The 20,276-nt window shown below is 42.1% G+C and overlaps 3 pseudogenes; all 3 read left to right on the plus strand.

Annotated features, from left to right (window-relative positions):
- The first annotated feature begins 3,144 nt into the window (after positions 1-3,144).
- On the plus strand, positions 3,145-7,315 carry LOC115506833 (annotated as a pseudogene).
- Positions 7,316-7,439: 124 nt separating this feature from the next.
- On the plus strand, positions 7,440-19,014 carry LOC115506834 (annotated as a pseudogene).
- Positions 10,369-12,658, plus strand: LOC115507691 (annotated as a pseudogene).
- Positions 19,015-20,276: the final 1,262 nt, after the last annotated feature.

The following is a 20,276-nucleotide window of genomic DNA, read 5'->3' on the forward strand; positions in this document are numbered from 1 at the left end:
GCCAGTTTCACTATGATATGTCGTGCAGAAGATCGATTCAAGTTACGTCTGAAGGGAGTTCTCTGTGCCTCTTGGATTTCAATGCCTTTTTCCTTCCCCAGTTCAGGGAAGTTCTCAGCTATTATTTCTTCAAGTACCCCTTCAGCACCTTTCCCTCTCTCTTCCTCCTCTGGAATACCAATTATGCATATATTATTTCTTTTTAGTGTATCACTTAGTTCTCTAATTTTCCCCTCATACTCCTGGATTTTTTTATCTCTCTTTTTCTCAGCTTCCTCTTTTTCCATAACTTTATCTTCTAGTTCACCTATTCTCTCCTCTGCCTCTTCCATCCGAGCTGTGGTGGTTTGCATTTTGTTTTGCATTTCCTTTAAAGCGTTTTTCAGCTCCTCGTGACTGTTCCTTAGTCCCTTGATCTCTGTAGCAAGAGATTCTCTGCTGTCCTGTATACTGTTTTCCAGCCCAGCGATTATTTTTATGACTATTATTCTAAATTCACTTTCTGTTATATTATTTAAATCCTTTTTGATCAGCTCATTAGCTGTTGTTGTTTCCTGGAGATTCTTCTGAGGGGAATTCTTCCGCTTGGTCATTTTGGATAGTCCCTGGTGTGGTGAGGACCTGCAGGGCACTTCCCCTGTGCTGTGGTGTATAACTGGAGTTGGTGGGCGGGGCCGCAGTCAGTCCTGATGTCTGCCCCCAGCCCACCGCTGGGGCCACAGTCAGACTGGTGTGTGCCTTCTCTTCCCCTCTCCTAGGGGCGGGATTCACTGTGGGGTGGCGTGGCCCGTCTGGGCTACTTGCACACTGCCAGGCTTGTGATGCTGGGGATCTGGCGTATTAGCTGGGGTGGGAAGGCAAGGTGCACGGCGGGAGGGGGGGCAGGCTTAGCTCGCTTCTCCTTAGGTGATCCACTTCAGGAGGGGCCCTGTGGCAGCCGGAGGGAGTCAGATCCGCTGCCGGAGGTTTGGCTCCGCAGAAGCACAGAGTTGGGTGTTTGCGCGGATTGAGCAATTTCCCTGGCCGGAACAGGTTCCCTTTGGGATTTTGGCTGGGGGATGGGCGGGGGAGATGGCGCTGGCGAGCGCCTTTGTTCCCCGCCAAACTGAGCTCTGTCGTCTGGGGTTCCGCAGCTCACCCTCCTTTTGTCCTCCAGCCTTCCCGCTTTCCGAGCAGAGCTGTTAACTTATGACCTCCCAGACGCTAAGTCGCGCTTGCTGTCGGAACACAGTCCGTCAGGCCCCTCCGCTTTTGCAAGCCGGACTCGGGGGCTCTGCTTGGCCGGCGAGCCGCCCCTCCACCCCGGCTCCCTCCAGCCAGTCCGTGGAGCGCGCACCGCCTCGCCGCCCTTCCTACCCTCTTCCATGGGCCTCTCGTCTGTGCTTGGGTCCGGTGACTCCGTTCTGCTAATCCTCTGGCGGTTTTCTGGGTTATTTAGGCAGGTGTAGGTGGAATCTAAGTGATCAGCAGGACGCGCGGTGAGCCCAGCGTCCTCCTACGCCGCCATCTTCCTGCCTCTTCCCGACATAACAATCTTTAATGTGTATGCATCCAAAAAACTGAACATCGGAGTACATGAAACAAAAACTGATGAAGCCGAAAAGACAAATGGCCACGTCCGCAATTTTTGTTGGGGGTGTCAACACCTTGTTTTCAGCAAGTAATAGAATTACTAGAGAGAAAATCATCAAGAATATTGAAAAGCTGAATAATACAATCATGCAGTAGCAGAATCTACATAACATATGCCAAAATACTCTACTCAACAACAACAGAGTACACATTTTTTTCAAGTTCCCATGTAACCTCATCAAGATAGACCATCTGTTGGGTCATAAAACAAACTTAAACTAATCCAAAATAAATGAAATATAGAGTATGTTCTCTGACCATAATGGAATCAAACTATCAACAGAAAGCAAATAGAAAAGTATCTAGACACTTGGAAATTGTAGTTGACATCTATCATTCCAGTTCATTGTTCAGTTCCTTGTTATAAAAGGGAAGAGATTAGAAATAATTGTCTCCTGAGCTGAAGGACATTTCAGACTGGGCAAAAGAAAGCTCACTCAGAATATTTCAGAGCACTGTTGAGAGCAAGGCTAAAGGGAGAGAGACAGTTTAGGAGTCTGTAACATCAGTCTCACCTGACATTAAATTTTGTACTATACTAAAAAAAAAAGTACAGCTTGCTGATATTAATTAAATCAGTTTGGTAGCTTATTGGATTTGGAAGGTAAGAGAAAGCTTGCCTACCAGGTTGTGGTGCAGTTCTTAAATTAGAGATGCCTGAAAGAAGGCAAGATTCAGATGCCTACCTAGTGTATAACTCATGAACGTCATACTTCTATTCTTTATAAATACCACCCAATTTTCTCAATGGTCCCACATAGTTATCTCCTACTTCAAGATTTCCTCCCTGGTTTATGCCATCTGTCAAATAAAGCTTCCATATCTAGACAGGTAAAGAAGTATGCTTTCTGGTGTTTGTATCATTGTTCTATTCGGTCAGGTTAACACTTTGCTTGCCCTACCATGATGTTAGACCAAGATGAGGTACATGGTATTGGGCCACTGATGTGTCTTCATTCGAACTTGTATGTATTTTTTCAATGTTAAAATAAATTTGATTTTAAATTTATTTTTTATTTAAAACAAAAATGATGGCAGTAGCTCTCCTCAGGGAAAAATAAAGATGGGAATTCTTGCCGGGGTAATTTTGGCAAAGGGATCTTTAGTTATGAACATGGTCAGTATTAGCTTTATCCTTCCTATGTTTAGGAGGATGATGGAAACATGGCAATGAGGCATTCCCAATAGGACCTCCAAACAAGACAGTAACCAGGGAGCCTGGCTTGCATACGCAGCAGCTGAGATGCTGCAACTTTTTACTCTCCATGGTCTTTTTCTTCTTTCATTGGAAAAGTGAAGAGTGATAGAACTTGAGTAACAACTAAGCAATCCTAATTACAGACTTGGTATTATTGGGGTGAGAGTATATAGAAGATTTTGTAGCATTTCTATACATTTATGGACACTCCCTTCTATCCACTTCACCATAACACTTCCTCTGCCTTCCAAACCAACAATAGCAGTGTGAAATGGCATAAGGAATACCAAAACAGAACATTTCCAGAGAGAGATATGGAGAACACACAGGGTGGAAACCAAGGGGGCTGGTTCAGGATCACAGTAAGTGTCCTGGCACAAAGCAGGGAATGTGCTGGAGAGGCAGATCAAGGGGAGTTGTGTGGGTCTCATATAGAAATGCTAGGAACTTTGTTGAGGACAAGAGGAGATAGCATCCTTGATCAACTAAGAGCAGGTTCCCACAAAAAAAATACAAAGGAAACAGGTTGACTGAAAGAAGGTCACAGGAAGTTGACTAAAGGCAAAAGTTGAAACTACTGCCAAGGATATGGAGCAACTCCTCACCAGATGACACAGCATTTGGCTCAAGCTGACTATGGAGGTGTAGAATCTAAATTCATTTTCAGAAAAATAGGTAAGGTTTTCAATGCATAGGATTTGCTGGAACATTATTAAAGGAATATCATTTTAAATATCTAAATTTTATTGTTTGGAAGTTAAATATTTGAATTGGGAAAATGGATGATTAGAAAATCCACGGCGGCAAAATAAAAAGTTAAAATCATGTCAAAAGTCCTACTTTAGAAGTCTTTTAAAGTTGAGTAGACCCGGGTTGGGTCTGTTCTACAGTCTTAATGCCCTGTTGTCTCCCTTCTCTCCCATCCCTTCTTTTCACCCTTAGATTCCTTATGGAATAAAGTATAACAAGACATGGTTACTAAACTCAATCCAAAATCACTGTAGTGTCCCCTTCACCATGGTCGATGTAAGAAAGGATGGTGAATCCAGATGTGTGGGCATAGGGAGGGGAAAGAGATGGCTCAGCAGGGGCCACAGCCTCTGACACTATTACTGTTGTCTTCAATTCCTGTAGTTCCATTATTTAAAAGACCGGGCCCAGTTCTTTATCCAGGATGGTAGTGCTGCCTCTGCATTGAAGGACATCAACCACAAGATTTGTGATGAGGAAAATAAAAAGGTATGTGTTGAAGATATTACCCATACCTAGTCCCAATGCAATAAGGCAGGCCAGTGGCTGGTCGTCTTCCTTATAATGAGAGTTCCTAGTGCTTATCCCACCTCTCCTTCTTGTATCTATACGTGTCAATATCTCTGCTGTACCTTACTCTGTTTTTGTTACTTATTATTCTTATCACTCTCAGAATAAATTGGAGCCAGAAGAAATGGAGAAGCTAAAGCTAATGAAGACTTGATGCCCATTGTGTGTTCATACCCAGACTTACTCTTCTTCCCCCAACCCCCAACTTCCCTATACCATGACAGACTCAGTGGCTCTCACTACCTTTCTCTGCAGCTGACCATGAGAAAATGCTATGATATTGTCCAAAAATGTCTTGACCTCCATAAACTTCATTTTGACCCAGGTACAACTGACAGCAGTAATTCTAGGGGATTGCCTGGGAGTGACACTCAGAGATGGTGATCAAGGAGAGGCTGGTGCTGGTCCTGGACCCCTCTCAGCCTTCTGATTACATTCTCTCACCTTTCTGAAGAGTTGGTGGACCATGATATTGCTATAATACTGAATTGAAGAAACTGCATATCTGCCACCCTGCAGATCATCAAAGAGAATTTCTCCAAGATAAGGCCTTATGCCTTATACTGCTGGTATTATGGCAGGGGGTGGAACACATGTGGTGGAGGGAAGGCTTATTTCTGAAGCCCTAGATAGTAACAGTCACTCTAATTCTTCTTCACCAAAAGCTTTTGTCCTTGAACTTGTGCAAGAACAAACTGTATCAGCTGGATGGCCTGTCTGACCTTATATAGATAGTCCCCACAGTCAAGATCTTAATCCTGTCCAAAAATGAGGTGGGAAGAGGGAAGCAGATCAAAGTTGGGGCTGACAGTGGGTAGTAGTGCTTCTCAGAGTGCCAACTGACCAGAGGCAGGAGAAGGTACCTGAGGGGGTGGGTGGGGACTAAGAGTGCAAAGGCCCAGGTGTCTCTTTATTCCTGGGACATTTTTCCAGGTTTCTTCCTACATTTTTTCAGGTACAGTCAGCCTGGGAGTTAAGCAAGATGAAAGGGCTGAAGCTTGAAGAGCTGTGACTAAAAGGGAACACCTTATACAGCACAAACCAGTCCACCTATATAAGGTCTGTGGTAACCTCTGTCACCCCTCCTGGGGACCTTTGCATGTTGGAAGTCTGAATTACCCCTGAGAGTGCCTCCCTAAAGGATGTGGTAGCACTGGTCCTCTAGGAAGACCACAGACCCCTCCCTCCTCTCTGTGTGTCTCTTACCTGTGCTCAGAGGTATTTCCCTTCCTATGACCTGCTCACTTGTTCTCTTGGTCTGGGCTCTGTTTACCCATTCTGCACCTGGTTTTCCATAGTATTCCTTCCCATGAAAATGCTCCAGGAAGCAGGGCATCTTCTCTTCAGGAACAGGAATAACCACCTTGAGCCAGATTCTGTGACCTAAACTGAGAAGGGTCCTCCAGCCTAGGGCCTCATGCTGATACCAGCCTTCCTGCATTCCTGCTTCTCACCAAGAGGAGCCCTATTTCCCTTGAAACAAATGGGCCCCCTCTCTAATCCCAGGTAGCCATGATCGCTTTCCTGCCCCATGATGAGGGCCAAGGTCTTGGGGTGCTACCATCATGGCATCTGTGTGTTCCTCTGACCCAATGCCAGCAACTGGCCCTCCTTCGGAGAAACCAGGTTTCCCTGAGTCAAGGGGCCAGAAGTGGGTGACTGCCAGTGAGCAGAGGGCTTCCTGAGGCAGGAATGAAAGTCAGAGGGAAGAGGTACTTGAGATAGAAGGACAGGACTCTCAGAGGCAACCCCCATACATGTCACATCATCCTAACTGGTCCTTCAGAGGAGCCCTGGGTGGCCCAGCACAGGTATGATTCCTCAGGCTAGGAACCGATTGAGATAGGCGCAGGGGCAGGAGGGAAGGTAGTGATCGTAAGAGGGGGCTACGGACCATCAGCCCCATGCTGACTTGGGCTTGACCCTCTACTCTTTCAAGGGAAGCTCTTCTGCCCCCATAGCTGCCTTGTTCCCCATTCTCAGCTCAGGATGAGCTCACACAAGTGACAAAACTTCAACCAGAGTCCAGTGGGCACCAAGCCCAACACCTTCATGTTTTCCATTCCTACCTTGGGTGCCAGGGCCAGCCAGGGCAGATGAAGGAAAGGGCAGCAACTAGGGGGCCACTTCCCCCTTCTCTCTTCTTCTCTGACCACCACCACCATAGTAGAACTTTTTTTCCCATTCCTTGTGCTTTTTTTTTCTCTTCTTCCTCTATCACTACTCCCTATGCCCCTCTCACCTCTCTCCTCCCACCTTCACTCCCCCTCGGTCTTCACTTTCCATCCCTGCCTCTTGAGCCCTGCCTCACTCACCTCCCTTCTCCAGCATTCTGGGTCATTCCTGAGGGGTACCATGGTCCTGCAGAATGCTGGACCGCTAGTGAGGTAGCAGAGCCCTGGGCACCCACCTCATATCCTCTTTTCTCTGGAGCCTTCAGTGGGAACCTGGAGGAAGGAAGGAAGGCAGGGAGGGAGAGGCATCCCTAGAGCCTGGGATCCAAATATTGCTTCTTGTGATACTGGAGAAGACAATCAAGACAGTTTAGGTGGGAGCTACCCAGGAGGAAGAAGAGACAGAGGGAGAGAACTTTTACAGCCTAAACTATCATTTATTTCTTTCTATTTTTGGTTTTGAAAAGTGCCATCAGAGATTGTTTCCCCACATTGTTATGCCTGGTAAGTGCCTACATTCATCATTGTCTCCTCTTATTAACATTGATGACTTCCACAAGCGCCCTACAGCTTTTTGGGGGACTTACATAGGTTATGTTTTTGTATCTGACCTTAGCCTTTTAGGGTCCATAGACTCCTGAAAAAAGCATGGCTATTCTTTTTTTCTTCCTGGGAAAAAATGCCCTTAAACACACACACACACACACACACATACACACACACACACACACACACACACACACACACACTCACTCTGTCACTCACCTATTCACCTAAGTTTGCATATAATAATAGAGGCATCTGGGACCCTCTGTTGAAGACTCCTACTGTAGTCTTGCTGATAAAATTTTGGGGGCCATTTCACATATGAACTCTGACCTTTGTTCCCCTTGGACCTATTCATGTCCTTTTTTCATCCATTGCAACATTCGTGGTATGCACTTCTGACTTCCTCTTCCTTCCTCAGGATGGCCAGGTGTTACCAATTTAATTTGGTATATATATATTATATAAATGCATATTATTGGTGTATATATATATATATATATGGTGTATATTATACCAATATAATTTATATTGAAGTCCCCAAGATAATAACACCTTGTAAGGTGAGGATGGACCAAGGAAGATTTGGGATGTTGCAAGGGAGGCTTTGTCTACCACATAGTTTCAAGGCATCTTTTGATATGAAGAAAACTATAAAAGATTTTAGATTCTTACAAATCGAATCCTTCCATTTCTGCTTCAGTAAGTACCCTTGGGACCATGAGGCAGAAGAGGACTGGAATGGGACAGGCCACCCAAGCATTGATCTGTTACTGGGTTGAGGGGAACTTTCATGTCCCCTTGGTGGCGCAAACCACAGAGATAGCCCATTGCCTTTGTTCCTCTTCAGATATTACTTGATCTATGACTCTGGAGATGAACAGGTTCTCCTCAATGCTTGCCATGATGAGGCCTGCTTCTCCCTGACCATTCCCTTAAACCCTGAAGATGCAGCATTGTGAGTATCACAGCTCAGACTCTGCTCTTAGGCTATGTGTCTCCCCAGCAAACACGGGTCAGCTCCTAGAAACATCTACACTGCCTAGAAACATATATACCACATTCTGTCCCTCTTTTTTTCTAGAAACAGCTTGGAAGAATACTTCAAGGATACCAGGGACATTAAGAAGGTTGAGGACTCTGGTAAATGTATAAAGCAAGATCATCATGGGAAAGGGGATGTGAAGGGAACATATATAGAGGTTGATGACCTGACCCTTACTTCTCTTTTCCCTACAGACCTGTGGATTCAGCTTTTAAGCATACAAAGTACGACATTGTTGACTCCCTCAATATGTTGCCCAAAACTCAGCATGACTTTCACTCCTATGTGGTAGACCTGAGCATCTGGATGGCGACCATGTATTTCCTCCCTTAGGCAGACCATGAAAGTCAGAAATGGGTAGGAGGTTTAGAAGGATACTGAGAGCCTTAGCAACTGTTCTTTACCTTCCCTGCTCTATTTTTCTGTCAATGCGGTTTTTAAGGAAGGTGAGTGTAGAGTCCCCTCCCCTGATCCTGCACTATATCCTGCCCCTGGCTTGGCTACCTCCCAATTCTCCTGGCTTTCCAAGTTACTTCCTTTCCTTTCCTTTCCTTTCCTTTCCTTTCCTTTCCTTTCCTTTCCTTCTTTCCTTTCCTTTCCCTTCCCTTCCCTTCCTTTCCCTTCCCTCTCCTCCCCTCCCCTCCCCTCCCCTCCCTTCCCCTCCCCTCCCTTCCCCTCCCCTCCCCTTCCCTTCCTTCCTTTTATTTTCTTCCCTTCCCTTCCCTTTTGATTCCCTTTGTGTTCTCCCATCCCCACCTTGCCCCCAGACTATCTTGGTCTGACGTACATCCATGCCTTTCTTCCCCAACACAGCTTACATGTTAGAGGCACAGGCTGTGGTATTTTATAGCTCTCATCTGAGTTCCTTACTCTGTTACTTTGGTCCCATTACCTAACCTTCCAGTTTCCTCTTTTGTGAAATAAGCTAGTAATACCCTTATCTTGGGCTGCTTTACAAAATGAATCAAGTGAACACATATTTATCAGAGGATCCAATACATGTTGGGGGTCCTATCTCTGGGAGTTGATTATCCCTACTTTTTCCCTCTCAGTCCTTGAAGCCCCCTCATATCTCCCAGTGAAAAACCTATCTGGCTCCCATCAGGGTGCTGCAAGACTATCAGGTAAAACCCTGAATGGGGAATATTGCTTGTGTTAAAAGTATGTACAACTCTAAAGGGACATTGCTATTTGTTGTCATTGAAGTGGAAGGAAATTCTCAAGGTTCTCTCTGTGCTTTCACCTGGACCTTCATCTTGACTTCTGATAGCAATTCCAAGTAAGTGCTGTGTTGTGTGCACTGCATGGGAACAAACACCCATCTCTGGCTGAGGCCAGTGGTGTAGGAATGTGGTACAGCATAGAGGTTTTCTCAGTATTTTGGAAAGACAACAGATAGAACTAAGGAGAGTTCTAGGTTAGTGGTTAAGTGTATGGACTCTGGAGTCAGAGTACCAGATTCTTTTCCTGACCTCAACACACACTAGCCAGCTGAGTGACCTTGGTCAAGTTATAACACCTCAGTGACTGACTGTATTACTCTGAAAATGGGGATTGGAGTGTCCATTCCTTGTGCTGCTGTAAAGGGTAAATGCATTAGAATTAAATCTGCATACCTAGCTAAGCTGGACGACAATCCCTCCAAAAATAGTCTCTGTAGGGGACCAGAAGTACCAGCCAAGGAATCCAGGGGCAGGCACAGTAAGGGTATGGGAAGAATCTGATTGCTAAGTGACAGTGAGAGCAGGATTGTTGTTGGGTGTGGGGTTGTCCATTTCTCTAGTTGTCTGAGGGCCCAACTTTCTCCCAGTCTGTGCATTATGAATGATGACTGATTGTGAGGAATACCAAGACCAAAGAAACTCAGAACACCTTCTCCTTTCCAGTACCCACACCCTTCTCAAACTGCATGCCCACCATCTCCCAGAAGCAGCAGGAAATGATGCAGGTTTTCTGCACTCAGTCTTGGACAAACCTCCTGTGATCTCAGAAGTGAGTGCTTAGAGTCTCTAAGGATAAGAGGGAGCTAGGAGAAATGAAGGAATGGATAATAGGAACTTGAAGTTACTTTGTATAAAATAACTATTTGGATGCTGTACTTCCAAAAAAAAGTAAGCTCATGAAAAAGGTATATTAATTTTACTGTGAAATATGTAAATAATTTAAAAATAATATTATGTTGAGATGACATGAGCATGTATATGTAAAGTCCTAAGGAAACTACCAAAACAATATTAGAATTAATAAATAAGTTCGGCATTGTTTCTGGATGCAAAATAAATATACAAGAGTAACTTTTGTTACTATACACTAGTAATAAACAATCAGAAAATGAAATTAAGAAAACATTCCATTTACAGTAGCATCCAAAATAACATACTTAGGAAATAGACCCATAAATACAGAAAACAAATTGATGTTTACCAGAAGAGAGGGGGTGGCGGATGAGCAAAATGGGTAAAGAAGAGTGGGAGGTATAGGCTTACAGCTGTGGAATGAATAAGTCACAAGGATATAAGTTACAGCACAGGAAATATAGTCAATGGTATAGTAATAGCATTGTATGGTGACAGATGGTAACTACACTTATGGTGAGCACAGCATAATGTATAGACTCATTGAATCACTATATTGTACACCTGAAACTAATGTACAATTGTGTGTCAACAATACTTCAGGAAAAAAATTTAAATAACATACTTAGGAAACAAATTTAATAAAATAAATGCAAAATATATACTCCAAAAATCTGTAAAACATTATTGAAGTAAATTTTAAAAGACCTAAATAAGTACAAAGTATATCATGCTCCTGAATCAGAAGACTTACAATTGTTAAGATGGCAATACACCCCAAATTAATATACAGATTCAGTGCTATCCATATCAAAATCTCAGCTTGTTTCTTTACAGAAATTGATGAGTTAATACTAAAATTCATATGAAAATCCAATGAACCCAGAATAGACAAAATGTTCTTGAAGAATAAAGTTGGGAGACTCATACTTCCCTATTTTAAACCTTACTACAAAGCTAAAGTTATCAATACCATATGGTACTGCCTTGAAGATAAACATATAGTTTAATGTAATAGAATTAAAGTACACACACACACAAACATACACACCCTCGCCTTTATGAACAATTTATTTTCAACCAGAGTTCCAAAAATATTCAGAGTAAAGAATAGTCTTTTCAACAACTGGTTAAAAAAATAATTGGATATCCACCCACAAAATAATTAATTTGTATCCCTATCTCACACCATGTACAAGCATAAATCACCATAAAAATCTTAAAAGCGGTGTCTGTGCCCACTGGCCCTCTGTTCCATCCTGCAGCTACCCACTGCCTTCTCACCACCCACCATATCTGTGCTGCACTCCAGCCATGTTCTGTCTGAGGTTGCCACCACCTTCCACTGAGGCCTTGCTGCCGTGACTTCTGCCAGAGCCAGCTCCTGGTGGACCCGTGTTGGGATGGGGCTCCCAGATCCCATCCTGGGAGTCACATAAACCTTTAAGAGAGGTGTCAACAGCAAAAAAAAAAATGGTAGTTGGTGCCTACTGAGATGATAACGGAAAGCCTTATGTGCCTTATAGTGTTCAGAAGGCTAAGGCCCAGATTACTGCCAAAAAATTTGACAAGGAATACCTGTCCATCGCAGGATTTGGTAAATTTTGTAAGGCATCTGCAGAACTAGCCCTGAGTGAGAACAATGAAGTGTTGAAAAGTAGCTGGTATGTCACCATACAGACCATTTCTGAAAATGCGGCCTTGATGATTGGAGCCAGTTTTTTGAAAAGATTTTTTAAGTTAAGCCAAGATGTCTTTCTGCCCAACCATCTTGGAGAAATTACACACCCATCTTCAGGGATGCTGGTGTGCAATTACATGATTATCAATACTAAGGCCCCAAGACATGCAGCTGTGACTTTATAGGCACTATAGAGGACATTTTGAAAATGCCACAGCAAAGTGTTCTCCTTCATGCTTGTGTCCACAGTCCAGGAGTGGACCCTCACCCTGAGAAATGGAAGGAAGCAGCAACAGTGATGAAGAAAAACAATTTCTTTGTGTCGTTTTACATGTCCTACCAAGGCTTTGCCAGTGGTGATGGCAAAAAGATGCCTGGGCTGTATATCACTTCATCTTCATCAAACAGGGAATTACTGTTTGTCTCTGCCAATCCTATACCAAGAACATTGGCTTATACAGTGAGCATGTGGGAGCCTTCATTGTGGTTTGCCAAGATGCTGTGAGGCCAATCACAAATGAAGATCTTGATGCATCCCATATATTCCAACCCTCCAATCAATGGGACCCAGATTGCCTCAACCATCCTGACCAGTCCTGACCTGCAAAAACAGTGGTTGCAGGAAGTAAAAAGCATGGGCCATCACATAATTTGCATGCAAATTCAGCTGGTCTCCAACCTCAAAAGGAAGACTGCCCCCAACTGACAGCGCATTACTGACCAGATTGGTATGTTTTGTTTCACAGGACTAAAACCTGAACTGGTTTAGAGGCTGAACAAGGAGTTCTCCATCTACATGACAAAGGATGGCTGCATCTCTGTGGCGGGGTCACCTTGCGCAACATGGGCTATCTTGCCCATAGCATTCAACAATCAAGCATTGAATGCATTTCTCAGAAAAGGACATGGAATAAAGTAGGGCAGAGGCATCTGTGGATGGTGTCTGAAACTTTGTGGCTTAAAACCAAACTCCTGCTCATCCTTTAACTTAAGCTGTTCCAAAAGAGTTTACATGTACAATAAAGACATAGCCCAAAAAACCTCTTGATTATGTCATTGCAATATTTCAGAAGTTTTAACTGAAGCACCTTATAGTGTTGGGGGTACCTCTGTAGAACCAGCATGAGAATAGCATCTACAAGAAGATTTGGGGGAAAGACCTAGTTCTAATATTAGCAGTCAGCCTTGTATTTGTCCTTCTGTGATTGAGCAAACTTATCAAAAGACCTTGTTACAGAAATCTTGTTTCATGAAAACCAGTAAGTCTGCGGCCACTGCAGCGAGGAAAATAAAAGATGCTGTTTCTTGTCTTAAGAAAAAAAACTTTTCTTTTTAATACTTTCAGGCATTTTATTGTTCCCCTCTTCTCCCTTATCATTGCTGTTCTTTTCTTTAGGCACAGAGATCTATAACTAGCCTAGATTCTCATCCTATTCTGCTGCATGTTTGGCCCTCAACCCCATCCTATATGATTTACTTATTTGAGGAAAAAAGAACATAACTTACCACTCATCCCATACCCTCACCTTTCTCATCAGAGAATAGCAGAGAGTAGGTAACTACACTTTACTTCAACATCCTCTACAATGATTTTTTTTTTATTGTCTCCTGTCGGGATGTCACCTCTGCCCATTTGGAACTTTTACTTCGTTCAGTGTGGTTGTGCATCTCATATCATGAGCAAGAGATGAAGAGCCCAACAAGAAAGAGGATATCTGGGCTTTGGAATTAACCTTTGTGTACTGCCAGCTGGGCTCACACTTCACCCTTTGTAAAGATAACCATCATCTGCTCCAATAATGTAAACTTATTTCAGCCTTGTTTCTCTCTGTTAAAATAAAGCTATTGCAGACCCCAAAAAAGTCTTAAAAGAGGGGTTCCTGGCTGGATCAGTCTGCAGAACATGCAACTCTTCATACCAGGGTCATGAATTCAAGCCTCACATTGGGTATAGAGTTTACTTTAAAATTTTTTTTAAAGAAAATATAAGGGTAAATTCTTTGTGCCCTTAAATTAGGCCAACAGTTTGTGACATATAATGCCAAAAGCACAAAAAGAAAAATTGGATCAATTGGACTTCATCAAAATATGTATTTTTTCACATCAAAGGACGCTATAATAAAGTGAAAAGACAACCCACAGAATCAGAGAAAATATTTGCAAATCATATATCTGATAAGGAATGTGTATCCAGAATAAATAAAAAAATAAACTCTTAGAATTTAAAAAAGAAAAGTAGCCCTGTTAAAATGGTCACAGATCTCAGTATACATAAAAAAGACATGAAAATAATCAAAGGGCACATGGAAAGATACCTAACATCATTAGTCATTTGGGAAATACAAATCAAAATAAAATGAGATACCATTTCACACACTAAGATGGCTACAATTGTTAAGTGAAAATAAATGTTGACAAAGATGTGGAGAAATTGGAGCACTCATATATTGCTGGTAGGAATGGAAAATGGTGTAGCAACTATGAAAAACAGTTTGGTAGTTTCTCCAAATGTTAAACATGTGTTGAATAGACATTTTTCCAAAGAAGACACCCAGATGGCTAGCAGGCACATGAAAAGATGCTCAACATTAGTCATCATTGGGGAACTACAAATGAAAATCACAATGAGGTGCTACCTCACATTGTCAGAATGGCTAAAATTAACAATATAGGAAACAACAGATGTTGGTGAGGATGTGGAGAAAGAGGGACTTATACTGGTGGTGGAAATGCAAATTGGTGTAACCACTCTGGAAAACAGTATGGAGGTTCCTCAAAAACTTAAAAATAGAGGTACCCTACAACCAAGAAATTGCACTCTTAGGTATTTACCCAAACAAAGGATACAAAAATATCAATTCTAAGGGGACACATGCACCCTGATGTTTATAGTAGCATTATCAACAAAAGCGAAATTATTAAGAGCCCAGATGTCCACAGAATGATGAATTAATAAAGAAGATATGGTATATATACACATGTATCATGGACTATTACTCAGCCATCAAAAGGAACGATAGCTCACCATTTGCAATGATGTGGATGGAGCTAGAGAGTAGTATGCTAAGTGAAATTAGAGAAAGACAAATACTATATTATTTCACTCTTATATTGAATTTAAGAAACAAAACAGATGAACAAATGGGATGGGGGGGATGATAGATGGAAACAAACCATATGAGACTCTTAAAGATAGAGAACAAACTGAGGGTTGCTGGATGGGAAGCGGGCATGGAATTGGCTAAATGGGTGATGGGTTTTAAGAAGGGCACTTGTGATGAACACTGGGTGTTATATGTAAGTGATTAATCACTAAATTTTACTCCTGAAACCAATATTACACCATATGTTAATAGAAGTTAAATAAAAAATTGAAACAAAAATATTTAAATATGTGATTACCATGTGACCCAGCAAGTCCACTACTAGAGAAATAAAAACATATTTTAACATGAAAACATGTACAGAAACGTTCAGGGTCACCTGGGTGGCTCAATTGGTTGAGTGTCCAACTTTGACTCAGGTCATGGTCTTGCAGTTTGTGAGTTGGAGCCCTGCATCCAGCTCTCTTCCCTCAACACAGATCCCACTTTGGGTCCTCTGTCTCCCTCTCTCCCTGCACCCCCTCCCCCAGCTCCTGTTCTCTTGCTCTCAAAAATAAATAAACATTAAAAAAATATTCATAGCAGCATTATTCATAATAGCCAAAAAGTGGAAACAACCCAAACATCCATCAATTTATGAATAAATGAATAAAATGTGATATATTCATACAATGGACTATTATTCAACAATAAAACATAATGGAGTTTTCATACATGTTTGTACATGGAAGAACCTTAAAACAATTATGCTAAGTAAAAGAATCCAGGAACAAAGACCACATATTATGTGAGTCCATTTGTCTGAAATGCCCAAATAGACAAATCCATTGAGATGGATAGCAGAATAATGATTACAGTATTGGGGCACCTGGGTGGCTCAGTTAGTTAAGTGTCTGACTCTTGATTTCAGCTCAGGTCATGGTCTCAATGTTCATGAGATCAAGCCCCATGTGACCTGCTTGGGATTCTCTCTCTCACTCTCTTTCTGCCACTACCCCACTCCCGCTCTCTCTCGAAATAAACACTTAAAAAGTACTAATAGTAGGGGCGCCTGGGTGGCGCATTTGGTTAAGCGTCCGACTTCAGCCAGGTCACGATCTCGCGGTTCGTGAGTTCGAGCCCCGCGTCGGGCTCTGGGCTGCCGGCTCAGAGCCTGGAGCCTGTTTCCGATTCTGTGTCTCCCTCTCTCTCTGCCCCTCCCCCGTTCATGCTCTGTCTCTCTCTGTCCCAAAAACAAATAAACGTTGAAAAAAAAAATAAATAAATAAATTTAAAAAAAAGTACTAATAGTAATAATAATGATGATGATGATAATGATTACCAGCGTCCAGGAAAAAGGAGGACTAGGAAGTGACTGCTAGTGAGTAAGGAGTTTTATTTAAGGTGATAAAAAAATGCTTTGGTATTAGATTGTGGAATTGTGATGATTACAAAATCTTGTGAATATACTGGAAAGACCTTGAACTAACTGTGCTTACTTCACCTTAAAATGGCGAATACAATATGTACATTATAACAATTTAAAAGTGATTATAAAATTATATTTTTAAATGTTGATTTGTTAATTTTTTATTGTCTTTATTTTTATTAAGCTGTTTTTTAAACAACTCTATTTTTGAATTTTAGTGGGCATGGAACCTAGTGATAAAGTTCACTAGGTCTTTCTTCATTATAACACATAGTGCACATACTGGTACATATGTCCCAGCAAAAAAAAAAAAAAAAAAAAAGTGACATAGATTTAGTACTGCATGGTCAGCATCTCTCTACTATGTTACTAATGGAGATCACCTGTTCTCCCATTCCAGGTGTCTTCAGGACAATGAGTGGAACTACACCACAGCTGGTCAGGTCTTCACTATGCTCAAGGTGAGGTATGGGAATCACTAAGTGGGTTACAGATGGGTGTTTCTGGATTTTCAGGAAGGCTAAGAAGGTGGAGGCTGGGTGGCCTGGGAATGAAACTCTGGGATCTGGCTCTTCTGATGTCTCAACTCCTTCCCTTCAGAACAAGGGAAAGATCCTAGAGGAAGCCTTCAAACTAAGGTTTGGATGTCCACAATATCTTTGTTCTCTTTTCTCCAGCCAAAGGCCATTATTCATTTGTATTTATTGTGCACTTTGTATTTTGTTATTATTTTATGAATATATATGTTACACATATATGTGTTTGTGTAAATATATGAGTACCTAATATAGCAATGCTCAGACAAAAGAGGTAATAATCAACAGGGACCACAAGGACATGGGTAAAATAAAATGGATCACAGGTCCAAGCAGTTGATGTCAGGCATTCACCCTCTGAAAACAACCAGGACCAGTCAAACCTAGGATATCACTAATCCAGGGCACAGTTTAGAGCATTTACCTTCCAGTAGCATCAAATAAAGGTCCAGAAGAAGCCATTTGAGTTCTATTCTAGGAACCTTTTCTCCAGTTCCACAGGGCCAAATATGCCACCACTGCCACTTGCCTCCCCATCCCACCCTCCAACCATTCATGTGCCCAAAACTTCATAATAAGAGAATGATTGGGTGCATGGCAAGGCCATTGTGAAAAGTTGTGCTTTATCAACAAGACAGAGGGTAGTGAACTAGGCAATGCCAGGTGTAGATGGATCCAATGAGGATGTCCAGACCAATTATATATATATATATATATATATATTATATATTATATATATATATATATATTATATATTATATATATATATATATTCCCTACATATTTTCATGTATCTGAGTGTACAGTGAGCAAAGTTGAAATACCAGTTAGATCTGGCAATAAACATTTCCTTCTCATCCTCAACTTAATACTCAGTATATGAGTACATCACATTCTTTCCAGTATGTCCCTTTTTTGTAGCCACCTGAAGAAATAGGATGAATTTCCACCTAGAATTTGATGCAGATATCAAGACTGATGGTGCCAAACACACAGAAAGAGGCATGTAATGTGCACATAATGTGTCTGCTAGGGAGAGCACAGTGGAACTCGCAAGATCATTTAAAAATGTATTGAGAAAATAAGGAAAGGGGATTTGGGATTTTTATGGTGTATAAGGGGTGGGGACATAGTGAGGGTTTCTGCACACAGACTCATGTGGTTTGGTTCTCCATTTGGTGTCAAAGAAGGGGGCATTTAGGTTTTCTAATAAGCTTACCAGATGTGGAGCAGAGGTGAGGTTTAAAGTTGTCAGTGGTCAAGTATAAAAAAGGATCTGATACCTTTTTCCTGACACCTAGAAACAAGCACAGAGAGTTTGTGGAGTTTATGACTCCACAAATGAGAAGTCAGAGAGTATGTCTCAACGAACAGGACAAAATCACAGCAAGAGAGCTAAATGAAATGGAGATAATCAATATGCCTGATAGAGAATTCAAAGTAATGGTCACAAAGATACTTATTAGACTTGAGAAAATAGTGGAGGATCTCAGTAAGATCTTCAACAAAGATACAGAAAATATTTAAAAAGCACCACTCAGAGATGAAGAACTCAATAACTGGAATTAAAAATACACTAGAGGGGAGAGGGATCCAACATGGCAGAGAAGTAGGGGGATCCGAAGTTCTCTCATCTCCCAAACACAGCAGTGTTGAGGCCAAAGGACTTTGGACTCCAAGAATCTGGGCAGCAAAGAGACAGAGTTGCTTCCTGGGACTCACTGGGACAACCTGGCAGGCCACAGGTGCATGATTGCAAACTGGGAGAGATAAAATGGGCAGTGGAGGAAGGGAGTGGCAGGATCCCCTTCTGCAGAAAGACAAAGGGAAGAGAAAGAGAGGCTGGGGAAGTGTAGGACTGTATTAGGACAAGAGAAAAACCACGGACCAGGACAGAGAAAGATCCAATCTCTAACTACAGGGCTTTCTCCTGGCTCTGGATGGCTGCCCTGTTCATGCACCCCGGGGGAGGAGGGGAGCCAGTCCCGGCTCAGTAACTAGTTCAGACTGGATCAGAAGCACAGTCCGTAGTGGGAGAAAGCAATCCCCTCCCTAGAATGCTGTGGGAAGAAGGTATATAACCATTCAAAGGACAAAGACTGCCTGCATCCGCCAACCAGAGACCATATATTGGGAGAAGCGGAGCAGTACTTCTCCGAAACCAGGGCGTATGGAGTGGGAAGTTTTAAGATATCAGGGTTTAAGTCCCAGCCAAGCACCACGGAGGCATGGGAGTTGGCTGAGTGGGACAAACTGTGTTTGCAGCACTGTGAGGCGGTGCAGAGTGGCTCTTGACTGGAACCGGGACGCATGGAGCGGGACATTTTAGGACATTAGGGATTAAATCCCAGCCAAGCGCCAGGGAGGCATGGGAGTTGGCAGAGCAGGACAAACCACCTCATTCATGCCCACAGCACAGTGAGGATGGCCTGAACAGAGTGGTTTGGGACACCTGGTCCATGGAGGAGAGACTGAGGTGTCACCATTTTTCTCCCCATCACCAACAACATGGGGCTTCAGGGAACATACAGAGGACCCACAGGGGAGGCAGGACCTCCACTACACCAAAGCAGGTCCCTCCATGCCTGGTAACTGAATATCTACTTGAGCGGAATTGACGCTGAGGAACAAGACAGCCCTTCTTCCAGACTAGCGCTGTTGCATTGCCTGATTTAATTCTCGAAAATTCTTATCATATATATATATATATATATATATATATATATTCAATATATATTCAATATATATATCCAATATATATATATATCATATATATATATATTCCAATATATATATATATATATTCTTCCTTCCTTTTTTGCTTCTTATCTCTTCCCTCCTCTAGTCTAGTTATTCTGGTTGTTGGTTTGTTTAAGCAGGAATATTTAATCTGTTCTTTTATACATGCTTTACACCTCCTTCTTTATTTTCCTTTCTCTCTGGATTAAGCCATATAGTTTCTCTGTCTGGTCAATTTTCTTTTCTTTTCTTTTCTTTTCTTTTCTTTTCTTTTCTTTTCCCCCACTCCTGTCATTTCTCTCTTTGTATGGAACAAGGCCTCTTCCATCAGCACTGCCTCCACTCTGTTGTTAACATGTAGATGGTGTTTCTGGTTTTTGTTTTTGGGCTTTTTGATGGTTAATGTGTTTTTGTTTGTTTTGTTTTTGTTTTTTGCTTATTTGTTTGTCTTCCTTTCCAGGGCTACTTCAAAGAACAAATCAAAGCACACCTGGTGGAGGGTCGAAAACATCACCATGAGTAGGGAGATAAAAGTAACCAAAGTCACAACAACAGAGGACAAGTAACACACTCCAAAAAACACGTCTTGAAGGGCCAGGTCCTGGACAGTGTATGACCCCTCTTTAATATAGTAGTGCTCACAAGTGCAGGGCACATAAAAATCTTTTAGAACACATAGGGACAGAAAACTAGCCAAAATGATGAAATGGAACAATTCTCCTCAAAAGAAATTCCACGAAGAAATGACAGCTAAAGAATTGATCAAAACAGATATAAACAATATAACTCAAAATGAATTTAGAATAATAATCATAAGA

This window comes from Lynx canadensis, chromosome X (genome assembly GCF_007474595.2).
Source record: "Lynx canadensis isolate LIC74 chromosome X, mLynCan4.pri.v2, whole genome shotgun sequence".
Lineage (NCBI taxonomy): Eukaryota > Metazoa > Chordata > Mammalia > Carnivora > Felidae > Lynx > Lynx canadensis.